The sequence below is a fragment of the Alexandromys fortis genome, unplaced genomic scaffold (assembly GCF_014885135.2).
Source record: "Alexandromys fortis isolate MF-2015 unplaced genomic scaffold, M_Fortis_MF-2015_v1.1 scaffold_330, whole genome shotgun sequence".
Classification (NCBI taxonomy): domain Eukaryota; kingdom Metazoa; phylum Chordata; class Mammalia; order Rodentia; family Cricetidae; genus Alexandromys; species Alexandromys fortis.
In genome coordinates this window covers 740,167-765,566 of record NW_026068204.1, presented here as the reverse complement: position 1 = coordinate 765,566, position 25,400 = coordinate 740,167, and the positions used below count along the sequence as shown (strand labels likewise).

Genomic DNA, 25,400 nt, shown 5'->3' with positions numbered 1-25,400 from the left:
CCCTGGGCTCTACTGGAAGAGGGTGGGGTGATGGAGCTGTCAATGGCGTAGAGTAAAAGAGCTACTCAAATGACGTTAAGCCAGGTTTAGCTCAGCTGGAGTGAAGGACATAGAGGCCCAGGGGTAAGAGGCCGGCAGTAGGGTAGGATGGTAAGCAATTATGGTTACGTTGGCGATATCTGGAAACAAGTTCCTTACTCTCAAAGCAGAAGGTCACTGACTTGAAGGAAGAGAATATGAATAAGCCCTGCAGTGTTTTGGAGAGATCAGTACACTTAGTGTGTTCAAGAAGAACAGTCACAAATGTCCACATGACTGTTTGTATGTACATACGTGTTTTCGTGTATATATGTGTTCTGCCTCAGGCTGTCTGCTCAGCCTGCTAGAAGTAATGGCACGTTAGTTAGCAATGAATCTCCAGCACCTGAATCCTCATTTCTATTGCCCACTAGCAGAAGAAGGTCTCAGTTCAGGGCTGACACAGAAAAAGCCTAGGAGCAAAGCGACAGGGACATTTCTATGGCCTGGCAGGAAGCATCAGCAACAGGGAGGGAGGTGTGAAGACCACCCACCCAAAGGCTGCTGCAAGAAGAAACAGACTAGGGAGGAGGAGGTAGACCTGGCTGCAAGGCGCACAAGAGACAAGAATGGAGACCATAAAGTGTGAAGAAGAAAGCCTCCTTAGCAGCGAGCGGGGGCGAGGTGCCAGTGCCAGGTCCCAGGCTGTGGTTTAAGAGAGGCTAGCGCAGGCCTGGAGGAAGTAAGAGAGGAACAGAGACTATTTTGGAAAGGACAGAAAGGGAGTGAAGAAGTCAGTGTGGCAGGAGTCGTGTTAACCCAGGGCGGCTGGAATAGAGGCAAGACGGACAGAATGGCATGCCTTACAGATTCTTGGGGTTACTCTCGACAACCTTCCTGTGCCATCTGGCTACCCTTGCCCAGGCTAGGCCCCGTTAGGCCGCTCGCCTACGCCCTCCGGCCCTCCCGGGCTGGACACACAGGCGGAACACACCACGCTCTGGCTTTGGGCGCGTGGTATTGGAACCTAAACCAGCAATCTAGAACCCGAGGCTACCGAGAACATCTGCAGACAGGCCACCCCCCTGGAAGACCCTCGAGCAGGATCACGGTGCCTTTAAGCCGCTCGCGCACGCGCAGGGGCGAGGAGGGCGGGGCGGAAAGCGCGGCACGCGCACGCCGCCGGTGCGCGGTGACGCGACGTGGGGTTTCCCGAGGCTGCAGGCAGGGGCCGCCGCGCCCATCCTGATGGCTGGAGGCGTCTGAGGGGCGGACGGCGACGGCGGCGGCGGCGGCGGCGGTGGCGGGCGCGGGCGGCGAGGGCAGCGGGGCTGGAACTGGAACAGCCGCCGCGCGGACCCGACCAGCCTCGCCGGCTCCTGCCCGCAGGCCGCGAGCGCGACGACCGGGTCGATCAGGCGGCGGCGTGGGCGCCAGACTGGGCGAGGGCGAGGTGAGCGTGGCCGCGGTCTGCGAGTGGCGCGGGTCCTTGGCTGGGCCGAGCCGGGCCGGGCCGAGCCCTGCGGCTCTTCTTCCCGCCCCGGGGTGGGGGTCACCGGCCGCCCGAGTCATCACGCCCTCCAGGGTGGGGCCGGCGGGGACCGCAATCCCTGGTGGGCTGGGTGGGTGGCGGGGCCTGGGTCTCGGGTCCTGGATTGGTTGGGGCGGAGCCGCCTAGGCCGGGATGCGGACCGGGCAGGGGTCTTGGGCTTAAGGCCGCATCCGTGATGTGAGACCGAGGCCGGTGTCCTGGGCTTCAGGGTGGATCCCGAGCTACGGCGACTGGGGTAGGGGTCCTAGGTTCGAGGCTGGATCCTGGATGCGGGGCTGGGTCTGAGGTCTTGGGTTCAAGGCCGGACCGAGTGTCGGGATTCGGTTTTCAGATCCGTGATCCTCGAATCGAGGCTGCGGTGGAGTGGCCTCGGCCGTGGTGCCGGAATCCGGCGGTGGTCCTGAGTTTTAAAAAGGGGAGCGGGATGCTGGACCGGGGCCCGGGTCGTGGGTTCGAACCTGGGCGGGGCGGCCTAGGCCGGGATGAAAAGGGCGCCCCGCAGGCGCTTCTTCTCGAGGCCAGGTCCCCGCGGGAACAAAAGCCGAGCTCTGCCCTCCCGACCGCGCCTTCCTGCGGGGTGTGGGACTCATCAGGGCCGCGCGGGGAGCGGCCGCGGGGCGGGTCTCCCGGATACCGCGATCACCCCTGCCGGGTGCGAGCCTGCTGCCTACCGTGCTTCCCGGTTCCCCTGGTTCCCGACGTTCCCGGCCCCAGGCGCCCGCGAATGAATGGGCGCCGCGTCCGGCCGCCGCGACAAGATGGCGATGCCCGCCTTTGTCAGCTAGGGCCGCGCCGGCCGCCGCCGGGGCTGAAAACAAAGGCCGGCCCTGGCAGCCGCGGCCGGGGCAGAAGAGAAAAGCGCCGGGGTCCTAGGTTCGCCTGGACGCCACTGCGGGGAGGGGGCGTCCTGCCCAGATCCCTCACCGGGTGGTCTAGTCTATCCGTGTCTCCACAGCCTCGATTTCCCCTGGGGAACTGCAGCTTGGCTTTTGACCTTTTGATACATTTGAACATGTTTTTTTCCGGGTTTTTTAAACGTCACGTTTAGCATCCCCCAAATAGCATCCCTGTGTTCCCAGTTCATCTTTACAGAGGTTATGCCAGGATTTTTATTTTGAGAGAATTAGTGGAATTTATAATGAAGTATATTAACGGGGCTTGTGTGTAATACTGAAATTTCAGGAAACTCGTAGTGTTTGTTAGTTCTTTTGTTACGGTTCGGCCTGATAGCAGCAAGCAAGCATTTTTGTGTGGTTAAATAGCCTGTGAGATTGACTATTAACCAAGAAAATATGTAGATGATCTTTCATGATTAGCAAGTAAATGGCAGTGTAATCTTGTGAAAAGTTCTTCACTGTCGAGACTGGATATGGTTTTCAGAGAAAGCATTAATCGGTTTCTAAATTGCTTTGTCTTTTTTTTTTTTTTTAAACCGGTCTTTATTTGAAAATAAGGATTTTAGTTCTAATGCTAAAATCTGGATTCTTCTCGAAGGTACTTCATACTGCAAAAAGAAAATGAAGGAGCAGTTCCTTTTCTCCTTTCTTATACTGGGTGTTTGGCCGAGGATGAAAGTGTGAAGACAGGCATTGAGCTACCGAACTAGGTTCTGGTGTGCTTTGACTTAAGGAAGCCCGACTTTGGTGACAGACGCCTACAGGAATGTAGTGCGGCTGGGAAGGCCAGGATCGCCCTGGGGAGGAGGCTAGACTGTGAGTGTAGGGTCCTGCCTGCAACGTGCCGGCATTTTATTTCACTGCTACAGTGTGCAGTCTTTCTTAGGAGATGAGAGGCTGGAACGTCAAAAGTAGGTTATCTGAGGCTGTGTGCTCATACCTGCTGCTTGGCTCTGGGTGTACAGATGCCCAGTTTCAGGATTGTATTTCATCTGCTGGATCCTTGCAAGGATCTTTTTATGCAGGAGATTGAACATGGAATTTAGACATCTTCCATGAATTCACAAACAGTTCTTATATAGTTTGATGAGCTGACATCAAAGCTATGTTTACTTCACCAGAGTAGAGCAGAGTGTCCCTTAAGCACACTTTTTAAAAAGGCTTCTCTTTGTTTGGTAGCCTTAGTTATGTCTGATTTGGGGGAATAGGGGGACCAGGTAGATTTCCTTAGATTTAAAAGGTTGCAGAATAAACCAGATGTGCTGGTGTGTCTCCTCTAATCCCAGTACTCTGGATGCTGAGGCAAGAGGATCAATCAATGCAAGTTGGAGTAGCCTTGGTTACCTCTTGACCAGCCTTGTCTAAAACACTCCTTTTTCCCAAAGTCTGCATAATAATATTTTTTTTCTGTTTTCCTTAGAAAACAGACACATCTTTCCACATTTAGGAAGGCTGGTTTCAGAGTTTTATCCAGGTGGATTTATACCAATCACTGGAGAAACAGACTGGTTTAGAAAAGATAATCTCTCAGAGTGGTGCACAGATTAGTGAAGCTTTGTTAGTTTTACTTAGTTAAAAAGTACTGGGTTGGGGGTTTAGGCACTCAGTGCTGAGCTTGAGGACCTAAGTTAAATCCCTGGGTCCCCCATGGGGAAGAGAAGAATGCACATAATTGCTCCAAGTAAGTATACTTTCAGAAAACCTATTTGATACTCCTGAAAAAGTTAACATCTCTAAATGTAGCCTTGAGAAAGCCCTTGAGCCTTCAGGGCTCTTTCGCTGCACCCCACTATAGTTGGCTATGTGGCCAGTGCTCACCTATAGTGAGTGAGCCACAGTGATTTGTTTAAGAAGTGGTATCTGTAGTTATTAGTTTGTTCATTGGATTGTTTTCCTCTGCCCAAGAGATTTGGCTCATGTCAGTCATTAAATTGGATTAAATTCTTTATGTGGGCTTTGGTTTTAGCATTAGTGGATTGGTAATAGATATTCTCAGTTTTATTATCTGGGCTTGACCATATGGTGTGCCTTTCCCCATCTCCCTCTAGCTTTTTAAAGACCATTTTGCTCTGTAACCCACGCTGTCCTGGTATTCACTGTGTAGTCCAGGCTGGTCTCTAACCCCTGGTGATCCTTCTTCCTCAGGCTTCCAAGTGAACCAGGCATGAACCATCATAAGTCTCATAAGACAAGGGACAAAATTTTTAAACTTGAGGTGTTTTTTTAAATTTTTAAAATTATTTTACTATTTAATATTTTACGTGTTTGAAAATTTTGCCTGCATGTAAGACTAAGAATACATAAAATGGTTCTAAGCTTTATTTAATTGAGTTCATTCTGCTATTCATAAAAGGTTATTACAAGATAATATTTAGTTCCTGTAGAGGCCAGAAGGCTGAGTTGTGTTACAGATGGTTGCGAACTACCATGTAGGAACTGGGAACAAAACCCAAGTCTTCTACAAGAGCAACAAGTGCCCTTGATGGCTGAGCCAGCTCTTACACACTTTTTTAATTTTTATTTTTTTATTTTTTGGCAGTTTGAGACAGTCTTTACATAGCCTTGGCTGTCCTAGAATTCACTATATAGACTAGGCTGGCCTCGAACTCAAAGATCCACCTGCCTCTGCCTCCTAAGTACTGGGATTAAAGGTGTGTGCCACCACCTTCTTAATTCTTAACATTAATTTAAATTCTGATTTTAGGAGTTGATGGTTTGACCCTTTAAGGTCATTTGCTACTCAGAAAGTGAGGCCAGGCTAGGCTACATAGGACTGTTTGAGTAATTCCAGGTTTGCATTTGGGTGTTTGTTTTGTTTTCCAAGACAGGACTCACTGTGTTGCTCAGGCTAGTCTTGAACTAACTACTCAAGGGATCCTCATCCTTCCGATTTTCCAAGTGCTAGTATTGCAGTCTTCCTAGAACTGTGCTTAAGAGTATTTATAGAACTTATGAAGTAGAAGTTCAGTTAAATGGTTGGTTTAGTGATAATTGAACAAAAGGAAAAAAGAACAGATTTAATTTACAAAACTAAAATGTTTAGTAGTGATGGGAAAATAGTTCTATGATATTGTATGGATGTGTATGTGAAGAGAGGACGTACCATGTTAACTGTTCTGGAATAAGAATTTAAAAACTTGAATTTTGTTGCATAACTTATTTCAGAAATACAGACTCTAGACACTGGAGTTGGTCACTGGGTAAGAGGACTGCTAACTGCTCTTTAACCTCCTTGCGCAGTACTGGCTTAGGGAGTTCTGTTGATCTCCTGGTGCTACTGCTGGCTTCCAATGACAGAAAGACTTTCTTACAGAACACAGTACCTTTTTCTTTTTTTAAAAGACTTAATAACAATAACAGTATTTAGTGTGATTTTTCTTCTTTAGTGGGGGTAGATGGTTTTCCAGACAGGGTTTCTCTGTATAGTCCTGGGACTCACTGTACATTGACTGGGCTGGCCTCAAACTTAGAGATTTGCCTGCCTCTGCCTTCTGGGTGCCAGGATTTAAGGTGTGCTCCACCATCGCCCGGTGTGTGCATCACCTTTAATTGAACTCAGGACCCCTGGAAAAGAAGCCTGTGCTTTTAACCTCTGAGCCATCTCTCCAGCCTGTGATTTGTTTTCTTAAATCAGAATTTTTTTGTTTTTATTTTGGCTTTGCTTTTTCGAGACAGGGTTTCTCTGTGTAACAGACTAGGGTGGCCTCTGCCTCCCAAGTGCTGATGTTAAAGTAGTACACCACCACTGCCACCTGCCTTAATTCAGAAGTTTTAAAGAGCCATTTCTAAAATCTCTGTGATTTAAAAGACTAGGATTACATAAAATGGTTCTAAGCATTATTTAGTTGAGTCCATTCTTGTATTTATATAACGGTTACGGTTACTAGATATAAAGATAATATTTAGTAGTCCTAGTTTTCTTTTTTTTGTTTGTTTGTTTTTGTTTTTTTGAGACAGGGTTTCTCTGTGGCTTTGGAGCCTGTCCTGGCACTAGCTCTGTAGACCAGGCTGGTCTCGAACTCACAGAAATCCGCCTGCCTCTGCCTCCCGAGTGCTGGGATTAAAGGCATGCACCACCACCGCCCGGCGCTAGTAGTCCTAGTTTTATGATGTATTTTATCAAGAGGGGAAGAGAGTGATAGAGTGAGAGCAGCAGCATAGGTGAAGCTTATTAACCTGCATGTCATTGTGTGGGGTGTGGGGATTGTAAAGTTCAGTCCCTACGAGAAATATAGATGCTCATCTGCTCATCTACTTTTCTATTGGTTGATATTCCCTTTCCTTTGTTATTAATTAATTAATTTACTTGTTTTTTTGAGACAGGGTTTCCCTGTGTATCTTTGGAGCCTATTCTGGAATTTGCTCTGTAGACCAGGTTGGCCTTGAACTCAAGAGATCCGCCCGCCTCTGCCTGCCAAGTGCTGGAATTAAAGGTGTGCAGCACCACCGACTGGCTAATTTATTTAATATTTCTTTTTCTTTTCTTTTTGTTTTTTTGTTTTGTTTTGCAAGACAGGGTTTTTCTGTAGTCTTGGCACTTGCTTTGTAGACCAGGCAGACCTTGACTTCACAAATCAAGGAGATCTGCTTGCTACTGCCTCCCAACTCCTGGCTTATCTGGAATATTTAATATTTCAAATGTTTGCTCAGCACCTTTTCTGAGTCCTGAGGACAAAGTGTGGGCACCTGACGAGTAGGAACAATGGAGGTCAGTGGTTCTCAGGGATACCTAACCAACCAGTTCTAGACTTGGTGAAGTCCCCGAAATAAGTTTGAGGTGTGGGGCAGAGGAGAGGAGATGGTGTTTTTCATGCAGCAAACAGCAGCTGGACTCCATTATCCACCTTGTTTTCAGCACTGGAGCAATGTCTGGCACATAATAAACGTGCAATAATTACTTTTCTCTAGCCAGAAATTCTCCCGGGGAGAAGTAGATAAAGATCAGAGTCTTGGGGAGAATGTGAACTTTGATCTAGAGGGCTCCAACAGGCCTCTGAAGGGTTTGAGTAGGTTAAGTTAAGGGACAGCGCTTAAGCCTGGAGCATTCTCAGGGCAGAGGGAGGAGGCTGGCTGGAGAAGATGAGGAAAGCTGGTGATCAGGAAGGAGCCCTGGGGTTTTGTGGGGGTTCTGTCCTGGGTGCCTCGTGGGGTAGATAATGACTTTGGTTTGTGCATCTTCACATTCTGCTCCACAGACACATGACAGTCCTTGAACATTCTTTTGCTCTGTGGAGACCCTCACAAGTGTGTTTACAGAGTTCGTTCTCCATTAGGAGCCTCACTACAGGACCTTCCTGAACCACAGGCTCTATAGCCTGATGTTGAGCTTCCTACTAGTTAGTTCTCAGCTTCTGGAAGAAGGATACTCAGCTTTACTCCTGAAAAGTACACGATAGATATTTGTTGAGTCAGTGACTTCTTAGGCCTTTGGGAGTTATTAGCATTTTGATGGTGATTGGAGCCTTGGGATCAGTGCTTACTCTGACCTTCAAATCTTAAAGTGTAATCTGTAAACTCTTAGCAGTTCCTGAAACCCTCTTTAGGGTCTCTTAAGTTAAAGCTACTTGTTATCCTATGACTATTTTATTTGACTTACGGCTGTGTTAGATTTGCACTGGTGGCAAATAAAACTGCTAACTCCTTAACACATATCAAGGCTGTGGCACAAACTGGTCATTTTCATAGCATTCGGGTTAATTACTGATTAATCTTTAGATTCAGGAGGCAGAGGCAGGCAGATCTCTGAGTTTGAGACAAGCCTAATAGTGAGATCCAGGTTAACCAGAGCTTTAAAAAAATCATTATTCCTTTACATTTATTATTTCCTAGTTTTTTGAAATGAAGTCTTGCTATATACCCCAGGCAAGCCTTTTTTGACTAGTTATGGTGACACATGCCTTTCTTGTTTTGTTTTGTGTCCCCCCCCCCTTAGGCAGGGTTTCTCTGTGTAGCCCTGTCTGTCCTAGAACTCACTCTATAGACCAGGCTGGGTTTGAACTCCAGAGATTCATTCCCTCTGCCTCTGCCTCCCGAGTGCTGGGATTAAAGGTGTGCACCACCAACACCTGGCTCCAGGCCTTTTAAAAACCTAATGCCTTTGATGAATTGTCAAAAATAGGTTCTGTAATTCTAACTCTTGACTGCCCATCCATCCCTTTACTGTCCCATGACAGAATGGGAAGGTAGGCATTGTGCAGCCGAGCTGAAGAACTGTAGCTGCTCAAACATGGATATTGCAGAAAACTTCTCAAAAATTAACAGTCAACCAGATACTTAAAATAACTTGAGTATTGATGGCAGTAATAAATAGAAACACTGAGGACTTCTATTTTATAATAAGATGTAATAGTAGACTAGAAATACATAGCAATAGTATAAATAAAATACTTATAGAATATTTATAGAATAATAATAGAAATACTAGGCTGAGCGATGGTGGCGCACGCCTTTAATCCCAGCACTCAGGAGGCAGAGACAGGCGGATCTCTGTGAGTTCGAGACCAGCCTGGTCTACAGAGCGAGTGCCAGGACAGGCTCCAAAGCCACAGAGAAACCCTGTCTCGAAAAACCAAAAAAAAAAAAATAATAATAATAATAGAAATACTATACGTAGAAAATCTCAGAGAGATTGCTCAGTGGTTAAGAACAGTGACTTCTCTGCCAGAACACCCGGGTTTTATTCTCAGCACCCACATAGAGGCTCACAATCATCTGTAACTTCAATTCTGGGCATCTTCTTCTGGTCTGTGAGGGCATGCATATGGTACACAGATAATACATGCAGGCAAAACATCTATATACATGAAATGAAATATTTTTTAAATAAATAGATGATTTCAAACAGAAATAGAGATTTTTGTTACTGCTGTCATGACAGACAGTATCCAGTATTTAAAGGGTGTATGTGTTTTACTGGAATGAAACCTCAGGCCTCCTGTATGCTAACAAGTATTCTACCACTAAGGTACACATTTTCAGTCTTGAGGATAGTGTGCCTTGCTTATACGATTAGAGGGTAGTTCTAGTGAAACAGTTTTTGTTAATTATAGATGAAGCATTGTTTGCATTTGAAATACCTCCTTGTATCAGTCAACTTTCACTTCCCAAATGACGTGTACATGATGCCATGAACTCATAGATGGATAAAAGATCTATTCAGGGCATAAACTGGAGTAAAATGATTTAATGAAACTACTTGAAAAATTATCAGTTTCAGATTCCACATTAGTACTACCCTTTAAGAACTGACCACTTGGGGACATAGTGTGGCTCATAGAATAGATGTCCTGCCTCAGAAACAAGGTTGGAGCTCATGAAATGTCTTAGCAGGTGAAGACACTAACTACGAAAGCCTGATAACTGGTGTTATGTCTTCAGGACCCATGTACAGACAGATGGAGAGAAACGATTTTACAAAGTTATCCTCTGGCCTCCACATGTATGCTGTGGTAATACGTGCCTCCTTCCATGTAAACAAATAGTTTAAAAACAGAACAGTAGCACTTGGACCAGTGAGAACCAGCCTGAGGCCATCAAGCCCCCTTAATTAGAATGTATAGCTTTTTTTTTTCTTCTGTTTTTCAAGACAGGGTTTCTTTGTGTAGCCCTGGCTGTCCTAGAACTCTCTTTGTAGACCAGGCTGGCCTCGAATTCACATAGATCCTCCTGCCTCTGCTTCCCAAGTGCTGTGACTAAAGGCGTGCCACCACCACCCAGCTAGAATGTATAACTTTAACAGTGTTGAAAAGTTTATGCTGGACATGGTGGCATGTTTGTAATCTCGGGATTGGGAGGTAGAGGAAGGAGGATCATAGTTTAATGCCTTCTTCAGCTACATAGCAAGATTGAGGCTGTTGTAGGCTATATAACAGCCTATTCTACAAAGCTCTGCCAAAGCAAAATCCAAAAACCACCCACGTCATGAAGCAGTGACTGACATCTTTACATTTTGTAGATTTCTTGGCTAAAACCTAAATAAAAACCCTGATTACATTTTTTTCCCCCACTAAAAAGGTAATGGTGAAAACAGATAAGCGAAAGCAGGACAAAAGATCAGAGAGTGGAAGGAGAGAGCCAGCCAATGGAGTCATCCTCTGATACATGTGTTCATACACACGGACACACTGATAAGTAGAAAAGAAGAAACTGACCATTTGAGCTGGCAGTATAGCTCTGTGGCAGTGTTTGCCTCCATCCCATCACTGCAGTCAGTGAACCAAAGGTCACTTGGCTATTGAGTTTTGGTTTAGTCTTAAGGAATATTCATCTCCCTAACAAAATAATAAAAAACCTGTGAGAGGCTGTTTTCTTTTTTTAATTGCAATTTTTATTTTTCGAGACAAGGTTTCTCCATGTATCCCTGGCAGTTCTGAAACTGGCTCTGTAAAAGATCCACCTGCCTGCTTCCTAAGTCTGAGATTAAAGATGTGGACCACTATTCCTGACTTTTTAAAAGTTGTCTGAATTCCACATAATGTGAGTTCTGTTGGAAACCAGAGGAAGGGTATTGGATCTCCTGGAGCTGGAGTTGTTTTTTTTCCCTCATAAAAAAGTGTTGTTTTTGATAACATGTGTTCCAAGTGATTTAATACACATATATTTGTGGGGAATGGGCTTTGCAGTGTATGTGGAGAGCATTTGGGGATGCTCTTCCATGCATGTGTGGAAGCCAGAAGTTCACTTGGGATATCTCATGTTCTCCTTAGTTGTGTATGATTTTGAATGGATCTTTAGTACTTTTATTTATTTTAATTGTGTGTGATTGTGCATAGATGGATATGGGTACTCTCAGGTCAGAAGAAGGTGTCAGATGCCCTGGAGCTGAAGTTACAGGCAGTTGTGAGCTACCCACTGTGGGTGCTGGGAACTGAACTAGGGTCCTCTGGAATAGTGGTATGTGTTCCTAACAACTGAGCCATCTCCAGACCTTGTTCAATTTCTGAGATTAGTTTTTGACTGAAAGTTGAACCCAGAAGGATCTGTGCTTACCCCTACCTCCCCCATCCTAAACCCTCTTCATTCCAAGTACTGGGGTTGTGGGTACATGCTGGCAAGTCTTAGTCTTGTTTTTTTTTTTTTTTTAGACAGTTTCTCTTTGTAGCCTTGGCTGTCTTGGAATTCACTGTGTAGACCAGGCTGGTCTTGAAGAACTCAGAGATCCATTGGCCTGCTTCTGCCTCCCAAGTTTGGGGTTAAAGGCGTTCTCCACCATTGCCTGGAAAGTCTTGCTTTTTATGTGGGTTCTGGAGATTCAAACTCCATTCCTTGTGGTTACTTAGCATTCACTTTACCCATGAACCTTCTCCCTAACTTCTGATTTAACATTTAAAAACTTTTCAGTCTTGAACTACAAAGATGGCATAGTGAATAAAGGTACTTATTACCAAGCCTGACGACCTGAATTTAATCTCTGCGATTTACATAGTGGAATAAGAGAACTTACTCATGCAGGTTGCCCTCTGACTTCCGGAGCTTTTCACTCCCCCAAAATTTAAACTAATTAAAAATTTTATTTTTTATTTACTTATTTATTTGATTTTCAAAACAGTTTTGGAGCCTATTCTGGAACTAGCTCTTGTAGACCAGACTGGCCTCAAACTCACAGAGATCTGCCTGCCTCTTCCTCCCTAGTGCTAGGATTAAAGGCATGCATCACCAGTGCCTGGTTGAGAAAGATAATTTTTTTTATTTTATTTTATTTTTTTGGTTTTTCGAGACAGGGTTTCTCTGTGGTTTTGGAGCCTGTCCTGGAACTAGCTCTTGTAGACCAGACTGGCCTCAAACTCACAGAGATCTGCCTGCCTCTTCCTCCCTAGTGCTAGGATTAAAGGCATGCATCACCAGTGCCTGGTTTAAAAATCTTTTTTTATTTATTTATGATGTATACAATATTCTGTCTGTGTGCATGTCTGCAGGCCAGAAGAGGGAACCAGACCTCTTTACAGATGGTTGTGAGCCACCATGTGGTTGCCAGGAATTGAACTCAGGACCCTTGGAAGAGCAGGCAATGCTCTTAACCACTGAGCCATCTCTCCAGCCCTGGTTTAAAAATCTTAATCTTAATTTCTGAATATAGTAAATATCAGTTAATCTATCAAGGCCCCTGGGATCCTGAATGATTGAAAATGGAAAGGGGGTCTGAGCTGAAAATTAGATACTGGAAGTCCTTTGCTTGCAGCCGGTCATGTTGTCTTAATGTCTTGTCTCATTACTAATGCTTCATATACATGCAGTACTGCATCCTGCAGGGGAGGAAAACCCAGAGTTTTGGCGAGGTCTGCCCTGAGAGTAGGTATGGGGAAAGTAGAAGGGCAGTCAGCAGACGATGAGTATGGGAATAGTAGCTCATAGAACACAGAGGTGAGATCTACTGTCCACGGGACCTTCCTGAGTGCAAGGAATGGTCAGAAGTGAAGAGTGGGGAACAGATGGAGGAGAAGGGTAGGTGTTTGCTGTGCTTGGCTGGGAGGACTTAAGGTGGCTGGCTACATAGGGGAGAGATAGGACATCTCCCTTCTTTCCTTTTTTTTTTTTGAGACGGGGCCCCAATATGTAACCCTAGCTGGACCTTGAACTCAAAACGTCCTGCCAACCTGTTCCCTCAGTACTGGGATTAAAGGTTATGCCACCACTTCCAGCCAGTTGTGTTTTCTCCTCCTTATAGCTCACTTGTCCATCTGTTGAGCATCTTTGTTCTCTCCATTCTCATAAGCATTGTAGGGATTAAATGAGATGGAACCCCAGGTCTGATGGCTTTTGCCTTTAATTCCTGTACTGGGGAGGCAGAGGTGTGGACGTGGGCCAGCCTGGTCTACATAGCAAATTCCGGAGTGGCCATGGCTACATCGAAAAACTATGTCTCAAAATAAATAAATGAAGTGGAGTAAAATGTCAGCTTCAGTGGACACTGGGAGCGGAGCGTCTTAGTCCTTTGCCTGGTCTTTCATGCTTTCATGAGATTCTTTCCTAGGCCCTGCTGGGCTTTGGGTTCTGTTGCAACAAACAACCACAAACTTACTCTCATAGTTATGGAGAAGTCTGAAATCGGGGTGCAGGCAAGATGTGTGAGCGTCCTGCAGGGAACTGGGGAAAGCTCTGTATACTGCTCTGCCTTTGAGAAGCTTTAATTTCTCTCTCTGGTTGTCAGCTGTGTAACAGTAGCTTGTGCTTGCATCACTTCAGTTTCCGCCGGTTTTCATAGGACTTTCTAAACTCTATGCAACTGCTTTCCTTAGAAGGACAGTTACTTGGTTGAGGCCTACTCTGATTGTGTGATCTCATTTTAGTTTGCCTGATTACACCTGAAAAAGACCTTTCCAAGTAAAGTCATAGTTCCCGGTAGGCATGAGTTTTGGCAGATGCTGCTCGACCCTAGATAGCTAGTGCTTCATCCTTTGGGACCCCTCTCCTTGTGTGTCTAACTGATGTTCTGTGTACTTGCTTTCTTTCAAAGTCAGGTGGTGCTGAGGATGGAGCTCAGGATCTGTCCTGTGCTGGACAGTGCTCCACCACCACGTTATATCTCCAGTCCTCTTTCCTTCTTCTGTTTTATATCCTGTTCAGTAATAGAACCATGTGTCTAGTGTGACTGAAAAACTAGGTACTTTGTTTGTTTGTTTCCTTTTTCCTTTTTTTTCTGAAGATAGGGTCTTCCTGTAGTCCCGGTTGTCCTGGAATTTACTATGTAGACCAGCTTGGCCCCAAACTCATAAAGTTTCTCTTATCTCTGCCTCCAGAGTGGTGGAACTAAAAGCTTTTTTATCCCCAAGCCCAGCTAGCCTTCTTAGTGTTAATTTAATTTTTATAAAATGAATTGTTTTTGCTGTTGTTTTGTTTTTGCCTTATGTGGTTAGTAAGTGCCATTTTGAGCAATGTAAAAGTATGAATTTGAGGAATTAAGTTGTGTTCACAAACTAGATTTAGCAGCCTTTGCATATTTAAAGTTAGGAGCTGCTGTTGACCTTGTTTAAACCTTGGAACGTCAAGGTCAGATTCAGTAAATATCTATTTTAAACGGGAGTCTGTAAGCTGGACTTAGTAGTTTACACCTATAATCTAATACTTGAGAGGCTGAGACAGGAGGGAGATCACTGGAAGGCTTGTACTACAGTGTGAGATTAGAGGTTGGGGAGGAAGGGGAGAGAGAGAAAAAAAGGAGTTGGGTCCTTGACTATGGTCAAGAGCACTTGCTGATGTTGCAGAGGTCCTGAGTTCGAATCCCAGCACCCACATGGAGGCTGGCTCACAACCATCTGTAATGATCTACTGCCCTCTTTTGGCCTGCAGACATGTATGCAGACAGAACATTATATACTAAATAAATAAATAAATAAATAAATAAATAAATAAATAGTGTGGGAGGTCAAAGGACAGCTTGCAGGAGTGAGTTCTTCTATCATGTAGGTACCAGGGATTGAATTCAAGTTGTTGATATTAGCAGCTAGCACCCGTAAGTAGTGAGCCATTTTGCTGGTCCTATTTTAAAATTATTTGAACTTTATTTGTGGTGTTTTTCTTGGGACATATGGCAGAGCAGCTTTATAAGACTTACATGCTTATATCTTCCTAAATTGAGTGTCAGTGATTTTTTTTTTTCCGAGACAGGGTTTTTCTGTGGTTTTGGTGCCTGTCCTGGAACTAGCTCTGTAGACCAGGATCCGCCTGCCTCTGCCTCCCACGTGTCAGTGGGTTTAAAGCTGTGTGTATGTCAACCAGTTATAAAAAATCAGTTGTTTTTGTAGTGGGCAGTTGGAGACTAATTGGGTCATCTGTAAGAAGCAGCAGCAAAAAAAGGAACTGGCTACATGACAAATAACTGTGATTAGACAAGGAATTTCCTCTACTCCTTTCCTAGTTGATCTTTATGTAGCTGAGAGTTCTGGGGCTCAGTGTGGAAGGCAAGGACTATGTGAAAAGCTTTGGCAAGCTCTTCACCTGAGCTCTTGGACCGCCCTTTCCTGTGGGGGTCTGAGAGCTCTGTAATTATGCTTTTTGTCCTGAATGTTTAACTGAAATAAACTTTACAACTTTAAAATTCTGCTTTGGTTCTGTTGTAGACGTCAGTGGTTTAGGTTAGTGAGTGCTAGATGAAATGGGCAGCCGTGTACTGGCCCTGCCTGGGATCTTTGGATGTTTTCTTTGTGACTAGCTATGTTTTTAAATAGAACTTACAGATGTTTAAAATTTATTTATTCATCCATTCATCCATATATTTATTTCATGTTCATAAGAAAGGAAAGTAGTCTGATGCCATTGTTTCCATGATTAGGTTTTCTTCTGCTCCTGTGATGTCTTTGGTCTGTGCAAGGGTCTTCCTCTGTTGCCTAGGCTGGTCCTGAGGTTTTGGGCTTAACTGATGTTTGCCATGCTTGTTGTTGTGCCTATCTGTGTACTCATAAAAGGTTACATTCCTGTGTATCCTGTGACGACCATGCTGTCCAGCCCTGTGAAATGTTACTTTGTGGATGTCTGAGGAGGTAGCAAGGAACATTTTGTGCTGAGATACCATTTTCTTTCCCTCCCTCCTTCTCTCCCTCCCTCCTTCTCTCCCTCCCTCCCTCTCTCTTTCTCTTTTTAAATTTCCCAAGCTCACGATAGTTATTTCGAAGGATAGTGATACTTGGTTTCCAAAAACAAAGTAGCTCTGTGAGCAAATTATGCTAATATTAGCTTAAAATTTTTCTTTATTTTTTTGAGATGGGGTCTTAGCTATTCTAATCTGGCCTTGTTATATGCTCAAGGATGACTTTGACTTCTGGTGCTGCTCTGCTCCCATGTACTGATGTTACAGATGTGGTTACTGCACCTTGTTTATGTGGTGCTGTGGGCTGAGGTGTATCAGCCCTGAAGGAGATAGTAAATGCCATGTAAGGCCTAAGATGCTACATTTGACCACAAATCTTTTTCTTAGTCTCATCCCAGCACAGAAGCTAGGCCTGGGTATCAACCCTACCTCTCTGATCCCAAGTACTCTATCTCTAAATTTTTTTATTTTTTGAGACAATGTCTTGCTAAGTTACCTAGATTGGCCTTGGACTGGGGATCCTCCGGAATCAACTTCCTAAGGGCTGAGATTACAGGCATGTGGCAGTTGCCTGTTTATTTTTTGTTTTACTTGTTTTGTTTTTTGAGACAGGGTTTTTCTTTAGCTTTGGAGCCTGTCCTGTAACTTGCTCTGTAGACCAAGCTGGCCTCAAACTCAACAGAGATTCACCTGTCTCTGCCTCCCAAGTGCTGGGATTAAAGACGTGTGCTACCACTGCCTGTTTATTTTACTTTTTGAGACTGGGTTTCTTGTAGCCCAGGCTGACCTGAGAGAACTCCTGATCTTTCTGCCACTACTTTCCTAGTACTTGAGGTTGCAACTGTACGTCACTACAACCAGGTAGTCTGTTCAGATTTGTTTTACTGCCTAGTGTTGGTGGCGCACGCCTTTAATCCCAGCACTTGGGAGGCGGAGGCAGGCGGATCTCTGTGAGTTCGAGACTAGCCTGGTTTATTTACAAAGGGAGTTCCAGGACAGGCTCCAAAGCTACAGAGAAACCCTGTCTCAAAAAAAGAGCAGACAAAAAAAAAAAAAAAAAAAAAAAAAAACCAAACCAGATTTGTTTTACCGTGTGAGTGTTGCCCTGAATGTATGTGCATGCACAATGTGAGCACAGTGAGTCAGAAGAGGACACTATATCCCCTGGAACTGAGGTTAAAGACTGTTGTTAACCCATGTATGGATGCTGGGATACTAACCATGCCTCCTGTCCCAAGCTGTCTTTTTAATTAATGTGTAGTACTTTGTGCTGCAGAAAAATTTGAGGGAGAAACTCTGGGAATGCTGTTCAATATGTGCAATTCTCAGTCAGACCGAGCCAGGTTAAGTAAGACCCCTGCCTCCTGTTGGTTCCAGCTCCCTGTCACTCACTAGGTGTGAGAAATGGCCATCTTGTGGCTCTCGCAGCCTTGTTTGTACTCAGTTCCTTATGTGTAGAGTTCTGCAGTATTCACTCCTGGTGGTATTTGTGGAAGTCTCCAAGGGAGTGATTTCTGGGTACTTCACTGAGCTCTCTTGGTTTCTTTTTTCTAGACTTACTAGTTGTACTTCCAAAAAAGTGAAGTGAGCAATAAATAGGAGAAACTGAGAATTCCCATTTAAGCTTTGGTAAAGTCCCCTGATTGGCCTGTGAAGAGTGTATTTCCATCAACCAGGCCACACTTCCTTTACCTCAAGAAGCAGCAGTGGGCTCTGTTCTCTGGGTAGGTGAGGAGAGAGGCCTCAGCAGCCAGCAAGGTTCTTAGTCTCTAGATCTAAGGCTGAGGTAGGATTGAGTTCAAGGCCAGCCTAGACTAATTAAATTAACCAGACTACCTAAAAATGGATAAAAATGAATCAAACTCTCCCTTAAATGTGATTACATCATGAAACAGAATGAAAATTCACATTAATTTTCCTTCTTGCTACTTGTAGCAATGTGTGGAGACATTGCTCTTGCTATATGTATAGCCCATGATAGCCTTGAACTTGGAATCTTCCTGTTGGTGTGTGGTTTTTGACATTTTTTAAGAGCAGAAGCCAGTAGTCCTGTAGAAGAACCCAAACTCTCAGTGGGCTTCTTTTCAGTATGATCCAGGTTTTGCATAGAAGTTTCTTTCAGTCAGCAGGTATAGAGTCCTCTGGGCTTTGTTGATTAGGAAGACAGTTCCTGATTACCCAACTTCACTGTCGTTAACTGAAAAGAAGGAAGGGAGATGAGCCAGACCCCCTGTCCCTTGGCTCACTTAATCATTTTTCCCCCGTTCGCCCTGATTTTCCTTTCATTGTCTTTCCCCTACCTTGTACTTAGTCTGTTTGTTTATCTCTGAGGTCCGGGTTTGGCTTTTGATGGAAAAGTTCCTAAAATCACAGTGGTACCAAATGTCTCATGGTTCCCAGTGCTCTGGCCCCAACACAACTTTAAATCTCCTATAATTTGTTTTAAGATCTGAATATCCAGGCTGGAGAGATAACAGGTTAAGAGCACTGAATACTCTTCCAGAGGTCCTGAGTTCAATTCACAGCAACTACATGTGGCTCATAACCATCTATGATGAGATCTGGTGCCCTCTTCTGGCATACAAACATATGCAGACAGAATACTGCATATAATAAATCTTTAAAAAAAGATTTGAACAACTTGAGCAATGTTGTGTAATGAACTAAATGGCCATTTGAAAAATAATACTTATGGGTTGCAGAAAACTAATTTTATTTATTGTTTATTAGCTATTAATTGGTGGACTGTACATCTTCCCAAATTTAAGAATCAGATCAAACTCTACCCACCTCATTTCTGGTGCTGTGCTGATGTTTTTGCGATACTTGTTTTTTTTTTTTTTTTATTAAAACAAGCATCTCAGGCCCAGCAGCTAGGCTGTGATGTCATCAAGAGGGTATAGCTAATGTGGAACTTGGTGCTCCTTTCATGTCAGTCGTCTTCAGACTTCCCACATTTTCTCAGTGTACTGAATTTATTCAATATTCTGAACATCATTTAGTTTGGGAGCTGAGATTGTTGCTTGGTTTGTTTGTTTGATTTTTTGAGGCATGTTTGTACTATGTTTCTCTAACTGGCCTGGAACTCAAGGGATCCACTGGCCTCTTATTGAATGCTGGGATTAAAGGGGTGTGCTACCCCACACCTGGCTTGTTCTGTTTTGTTTTTACCATTTATTTATTTGTGTGCTTGTATGCATAAGCACACTCTGTGCGTAGGTCAGAGGACAGTTTACATGAGTAGGTTTTCTCATTGCACTATGGATTACAGGGATCAAACTCAGGCTATCAGACTTAATAACAAGTCTCATTTGGTGAGCTTTTCTCCCAGCCCAAAAGTAAGCTTATTGAGTAAATTGCAAGGGCAGTAACACAATCCCTTTTGTCTACAGTTTTATTGATAAATGAACAGGGGGGAAAAAGTAGGTTCAGGAGAGATGGATGGCCCAGCAATTAAGAGCACTGAGTGCTCTTCTAGAGGATCCAGTTTTGATTCCTAGCACTCACATGGCAACTCATAACCATCTTTATAACTCAAGTCCTACTGGATCCGTAGCCCTCTTCTGTCTTCTGTGGGCAACACGCACACATGGTGCATGCACACACACAGTCAAAACACTCATACACATAAGTAACTAAAAAACCTCTTTTTGTTAGAGTAATAAGGGACTATGTGCAATGGATGTCTTTAAATCCGACCATGTCTTCCCCTTCTCTTTTTGGAAAAGGGCCTTGTGTACCCTGAGCTGGTCTCAGATGTTCAGTCTTCCTACCTCAGGCCCAGCTCCTCCTGTTTTTGACAGAATAAGCAAGAGTCTCACCACATAGTCTTTAAGCTAGCCTTGAACTTGCTGTGTTCTTCCTATCTGTGCCTCCTAGGAGCTCAATTAGAGATAATATGCCACCAGTGGCTTAGAAACCACTTACATTTGTTTGGAGAATTGCATTATTACCTGATGATGTGTTTCGAATCTATGTCTGGTGCCTTATGACTCATTTCTCTAGCTGGACAGTGCAGAATGAAAAGATGAAGCTTACATAACTACAGCCTGTGTTGCAGGACCCTACTGTTGCTTGACCCATTTGTGACGCCTTCCTAGTTATCCTTTCCATTCCACTGCCTGCTGGGGTAGCAAGTAAATGAGCTAGCAGACCTTTCCTAGAGACAGACTGAGTTGATTGTGCTGGAGGACAATAGGCCTTGTTGGACAGTGCACCAGATACCATTGTTCAGTTGATACAGAGGGCAGTGGAATGACTTGAGAAAAGGTTTCCAGAAGTGGTAGGGATCTATACAAACAGCCTGTCTACCCCTCTTTCCTCCTTCCTTTCTTTCTGGTTTTTTTTGAAAATTTATTTTCATATATATGTGTGAATGTGTGTGTATGTGCACATTCCTGGTGCCTACTGAGACTAAAAGAGGGTGTTGGAGCCCTTGGAAGCTAGAGTTACAGGAGGTTGGTTGTAGTGACCCTCTTGATGTGGTTGCTGAGAACTGAACCCAGGTCCTTTGCAAGAGCTGCAAGTGCTCTTACCTGCTGAGCCATCTCTCCAGCCCCCTGGCTCTTATGTTTGTTTCCTACGCGTGCTTCCTGTCCTAGGGCCTTTCAGAATCCCTGTCTTCCTTCTTCCTGTAAGAGCCTTAGTTCGACCAGGTAAGTACTGAGGGCATAGGGAAAATTGGAAGACGGCATCAGGAATAGTTTAACTTTTTGCTTCTAGATTTAATCGTTTCCTTAAAGATGTAGTTAGTATTCAACTTTTTTCTTTTAAACAATTTTGAGAAAAAATAGACAATAAATATATTGAACTTGGGAAACATAGGAAATTACAAAGTCCTGCCCATGTACTTAGCCTTCCATATTCGTCTACCTTAGGAAGGTTCAGTGTCTGTTGCTTTAAGTTTTTTTTCTTTTAAAAAAACATTAACCGTTGTCATATCTTAGTTTTTCTTATCCCATTGTGTCACCATTCGGAATTAGATAAGATTAGGAGGAAGCAAAAGAGTTCATGAAAGTAAAGAGCCCCCTGCTAGGCAAATACTGGGCTACTACTCTGTGCCAAGCACTGAGAACTTGATCTTATTCTTGTTACAGGGTTTGTGTGTTTTGCCTCATTCCTTATTGATAAGTAACTTGGAATATTTGTTTATTATAACTTTGTTTCTATTCAGTCTGCTTCTTGACAAATTCTTTTTGGATTTTTGAGACAGGGTTTCTCTGAAACAGCTCTGACTGTCCTGGAACGTGTTTTGTAGACAAGACTGTCCTCAAAGTGACAGATCTGCCTGCCTCTGCCTCTTAAGTGCTGGGACTATAGCCAGTTCTTGGCAAATTCTAATGATTTGTGGTTCTTTGGTGGGGATTTGATTTTACATTTTGTTTGTTTGGAAACAGGGTTTCTCTATAGACCACGCTGTTCTCAAATTCAAAGATTTGCCTTCTTCTCTTTATTCCCAGGCTGGGTTTAGTGATGTTACTATTAGCCTGGTGGTGGTGTAGATTCCTCTTTTTTTTTTTTTTTTCCCCCTTAAACCCTACCACTTAGCCATGGCCCTAGTCCTCCCCCCTTTTATGACTGATCCTTTTTTGCACGAACAAGTTGAATTTAAGAGAGGGACCGTATTTTAGGAATAAAGAAAATAAAATGCTTCCTTCTGATATAGAAATGGCAGTACATGTTGACATTTAAAGGAAGTAGGGAATTAATCTCCCCCTTCCCTCTTCTCTCTCTTCCCACTTCCTCCCCCCCCCCATACCTCCTTGGGAGTTGGTTCTCTTCTTCCATCATGTGGGTTAGGGGATGAGCACATCTGAGCGCTCTTCTCTCTGACTACAGTTTTCGAATGACCTTCATCTTTCTGCCTTTCCATCCCACCTAGTTCTATTTTTCCTTCACAATGAAAAGCACCTGACATCACTTACTTTATAACCCCCTCATCAGGATTTTAACCAAGTACTCGGCATGGAATCAAAGAACTTGCAGGAGAGAAATTGGCTCTTGCCTAGCACTTGTAAATGTTGTTGAGAGTGAACAGACCTTGGCTATGGAGGCCATGGTGCTATTAATGTTTTATCAGTAGCTTAAAGCTTCCATCCTGGTTTTGTACTGTTATGTAAGCATGCCTATGTAGCTCTGTAGACCAGACTGGCCTCAACTCACAGAGCTCCACCTGCCTCTTAATCCACAGCCTCCCTAGTGCTGGGATTAAAAGTGTGTGCCACCACCGCTTGGCTGTACTCAAAATTTAAGGATATAGTTGTAACTTTTTCCCCACCCCATACTGGTACCTGACACAAGATCAGAACCAATATGAGTCAGTCTCAGTCTCAGTCTCTCTCTCTCTCTCTCTCTCTCTCTCTCTCTCTCTCTCTCACACACACACACACACACACACGTAGCCTGAGGCATGGCTTCTTTCGTTTCTACTTTCTTTCAGTTTTCTTTTGAAGCACAAATGTGGGTCCTCAACACTCATAGAAAAGCCTTGCACTGCGGTGTGTGTTGTAACCCAGTGCTGGGGGCAGTAGAGCTGCTGGTGCCCATCTTTCTTATCTGGAGATTGTCCAATGAGAAAAAAATGTTTGAATTCACATTTTAATGGGAAATCATCTGTAAAGAGCTTTGTGAGAGCATTTCATTTCAAGATTGTGAAAAATTAAGTGACTTTATACAAATACAGTATTTAGAACTTAAAACCTCAAGATGTGCTACAATATGTGTGTACTTAGAAGTTAATCATATTCATATTTAATACAGTTAAATTAGCTCCATAGAGTCAAACAGGAACAGATGATTTTTATTCAGAATCTTGAAATGGTGTCTGATCTTTGGAATTTAACTAGTATAGCCATGGGAATGAACCACTTTGTGATGGGCTCCTTGGCTAAGTGAGCATGATGCAGTCATGATCGCTGCATGGCTTAGTATCTACTGCACTGCCTTCTGTCAGATGCTGCACTTGGACTGGTGAGTTGACTCAACAGATGGCTCATCTATTGAAGGTGCTTGCCAGCAAACCTGAGGACATGATTTTGTTTCCTAGGACTCAATATTGGATGCAGAATGGATGTGTGCCATGGATATGTTTGTGCATGCCCACCCCCAGTGAGCACACACACACACACATATATATAAGTAAATGTAGTAGAAACTTTTTTAGAGCACTGGAACCCAGGGCCTTATGTATATTATTAAATATGTACTAGTGAACTTTCTCCAGCCATTCTAACCTTTGACATTTATACCTTTCTAGTTTCTATCGCAGGCTATTTTCTCATCATGTGTTCATACCAGCTGGCACTGCCGTGTGTGTATCAGCAGCAGCGGCTAGCCGTTAGCTCACTCAGTCTCCATACATTTGCCTTGCGAGAGCGCTCTTCTGCCTGCCTGTCTGGCACTTTGGCTCCTAGTTCTGTGGTGGGCAGCAGGTTCAGGCTGTCAGTATTAGTACCTAGGCATCTATGATGTGCCCCATCTTTCCACTGCACCACAGACTAGCTGGTGTAGCTGTGTGGTAGCATGTTGGATATTGGCTTTGGTTTCAATAAATTCTGGTTTTCCCAATTTTCTTAAGGTGTTTTTTTTTTTAAACATTTATTTATTTATTATGTATACAACTTTCTGCCTCCATGTATACCCACACGCCAGAGGAAGGCGCCAGATCTCATTACAGATGGTTTGGAGCCACCATGTGGTTGCTGGGAATTGAACTCAGGACCTCTGGAAGAACAGACAGTGCTCTTAACCACGGAGCCATTTCTCTGGCCCTCTTTAAGGTGTTTTAAATTCTGATTGCTACATATTGTTTAAAACTGCAGTTGGATCTTATTTTTTCCCACAAATAAATCCAGACAACTCACATGACTTGACCTGAGGTATTGGGATAGTTAAGCAGCCCCTTTCTCCACTGTATCCTGGCATGGCCACAGGAGCTATCGAGTACCTAGTGTCTTCTGAAAGAATAGAAAGCTTGAACCCCCAGGGAGCGGAGCCTTAGTGTTTCAGATAGAGCAAATTGTGATTTTTTTTTTATTAAAAATTTCCACCTCCTCCCATCCTCCCATTTCCCTCCTCCTTCCCCTCCCTCTCTGAGTCCTAAGAGAAGTCAGGGTGCCCTGCCCTGTGGGAAGTCCAAGGCCCTCCCCCCTCCATCCAGGTCTAGGAAGGTGTGCATCCAAACAGACTAGGCTCCCAAAAAGCCAGTACATGCAGTAGAATCAAAACCCAGTGTCATTATCATTGGCTTCTCAGTCTGCCCTTATTGTCAGCCACATTCAGAGAGTCTGGTTTGATCAGTCCAGCTGGCCCTGGTGAGCTCCCATTAGATCAGTCCCACCATCTCACGGTCCTGACTTCCTTGCTCATGTTCTCCCTCCTTGTGATTTATCCCTTTATCTTTTACTCTGAAAAGATGCTCAGGAAGATTTTTGTGTAGAGACTGGGATAATTATGGCCCTTTATGGCAGGATTCTTACTTGGGCTACAGTGAGGCTAGTTGTGCTGTTGTAATTGACAGTAGGAACTGGGACCTATCTACTGTATACCTGTCAGTCGCTGGACAACTCACCCTCCCCAAAGAATAATTTTACCTTAAATAAACCAGAATGTCTTAGTGCTGGGAGGAGACACCACAACCATAGCAACTCTCTTTTTAATTTTTTTATTTTTTTGATTTTTCAAGGCAGGTTTCTCTGGCTTTGGGACCTGTCCTGGAACTTACTGTGTGGGTCAGACTAGCCTCAAACTCATAGAGATCCGCCTGCCTCAGCATCTCGAGTGCTGGGATAGGGTGTGCACCACCACCGCCCCCACAGTCACAGCAACTCCTATAAAAGAAAACATTTAATTGGGGCTTACAGTTCCAGAGGTTTAGTCTCTAATTATCATGGTGGTGTGCAGGCAGGCATGGTGCTGGAGGTCTACATCTTGTTCCACAGACGGCTGCAAAAACAGCTCTGCCCCACACTGGGTGTAACTTGAGCATATGAGGATCCCCCCAGCCGCCAACAAGGCCACCCCTCCTTATAGTGCTGCTCCCTATGGGCCGAGCATTCGAACTCATGAGTCTGTGGGGTTATTCCTATTCAAACGCAGGATAAGCTGGGTATGGTGGCACACACCTTTAATCCCAACACTCAGGAGGCAAAAGCAGGCAGATCTCTGTGACTTTGAGGCCAGTCTGGTCTGTATATCAAGTTCCAGGCCAGACAGAGCTACTTAGTGAAACCCTGTCTCAAAGACAAAGTAAAACAAAATGCTAAAGATAAATAAACATTCTGGGCAGTGGTGACTCACATCTTTAATCCCAGCACTCAGGAGATAGAGGCAGGCAGATCTCTGATTTTGAGGCCAGCCTGGCCTAGAAAGCGAGTTCCAGGACAGCCAGGGCTGTTATACACAAAACGACAAC

The 25,400-nt window shown here is 44.3% G+C and overlaps 1 protein-coding gene across 5 annotated transcripts in view; it reads left to right on the top strand.

Moving 5' to 3' along the window:
- Positions 1-1,280: 1,280 nt before the first annotated feature.
- Gnb1 (G protein subunit beta 1) overlaps positions 1,281-25,400 on the top strand; it is a 58,619-nt gene continuing 34,499 nt past the window's right edge. For 3 of the 5 annotated variants that reach the window (XM_050130146.1, XM_050130147.1, XM_050130143.1), the window contains exon 1: positions 1,281-1,471. The gene's annotated coding sequence lies outside the window, so the exon portion shown is untranslated. The remainder of the gene's footprint in view (positions 1,472-25,400) is intronic. The other 2 variants (XM_050130145.1, XM_050130142.1) reach the window with 2 other exon arrangements.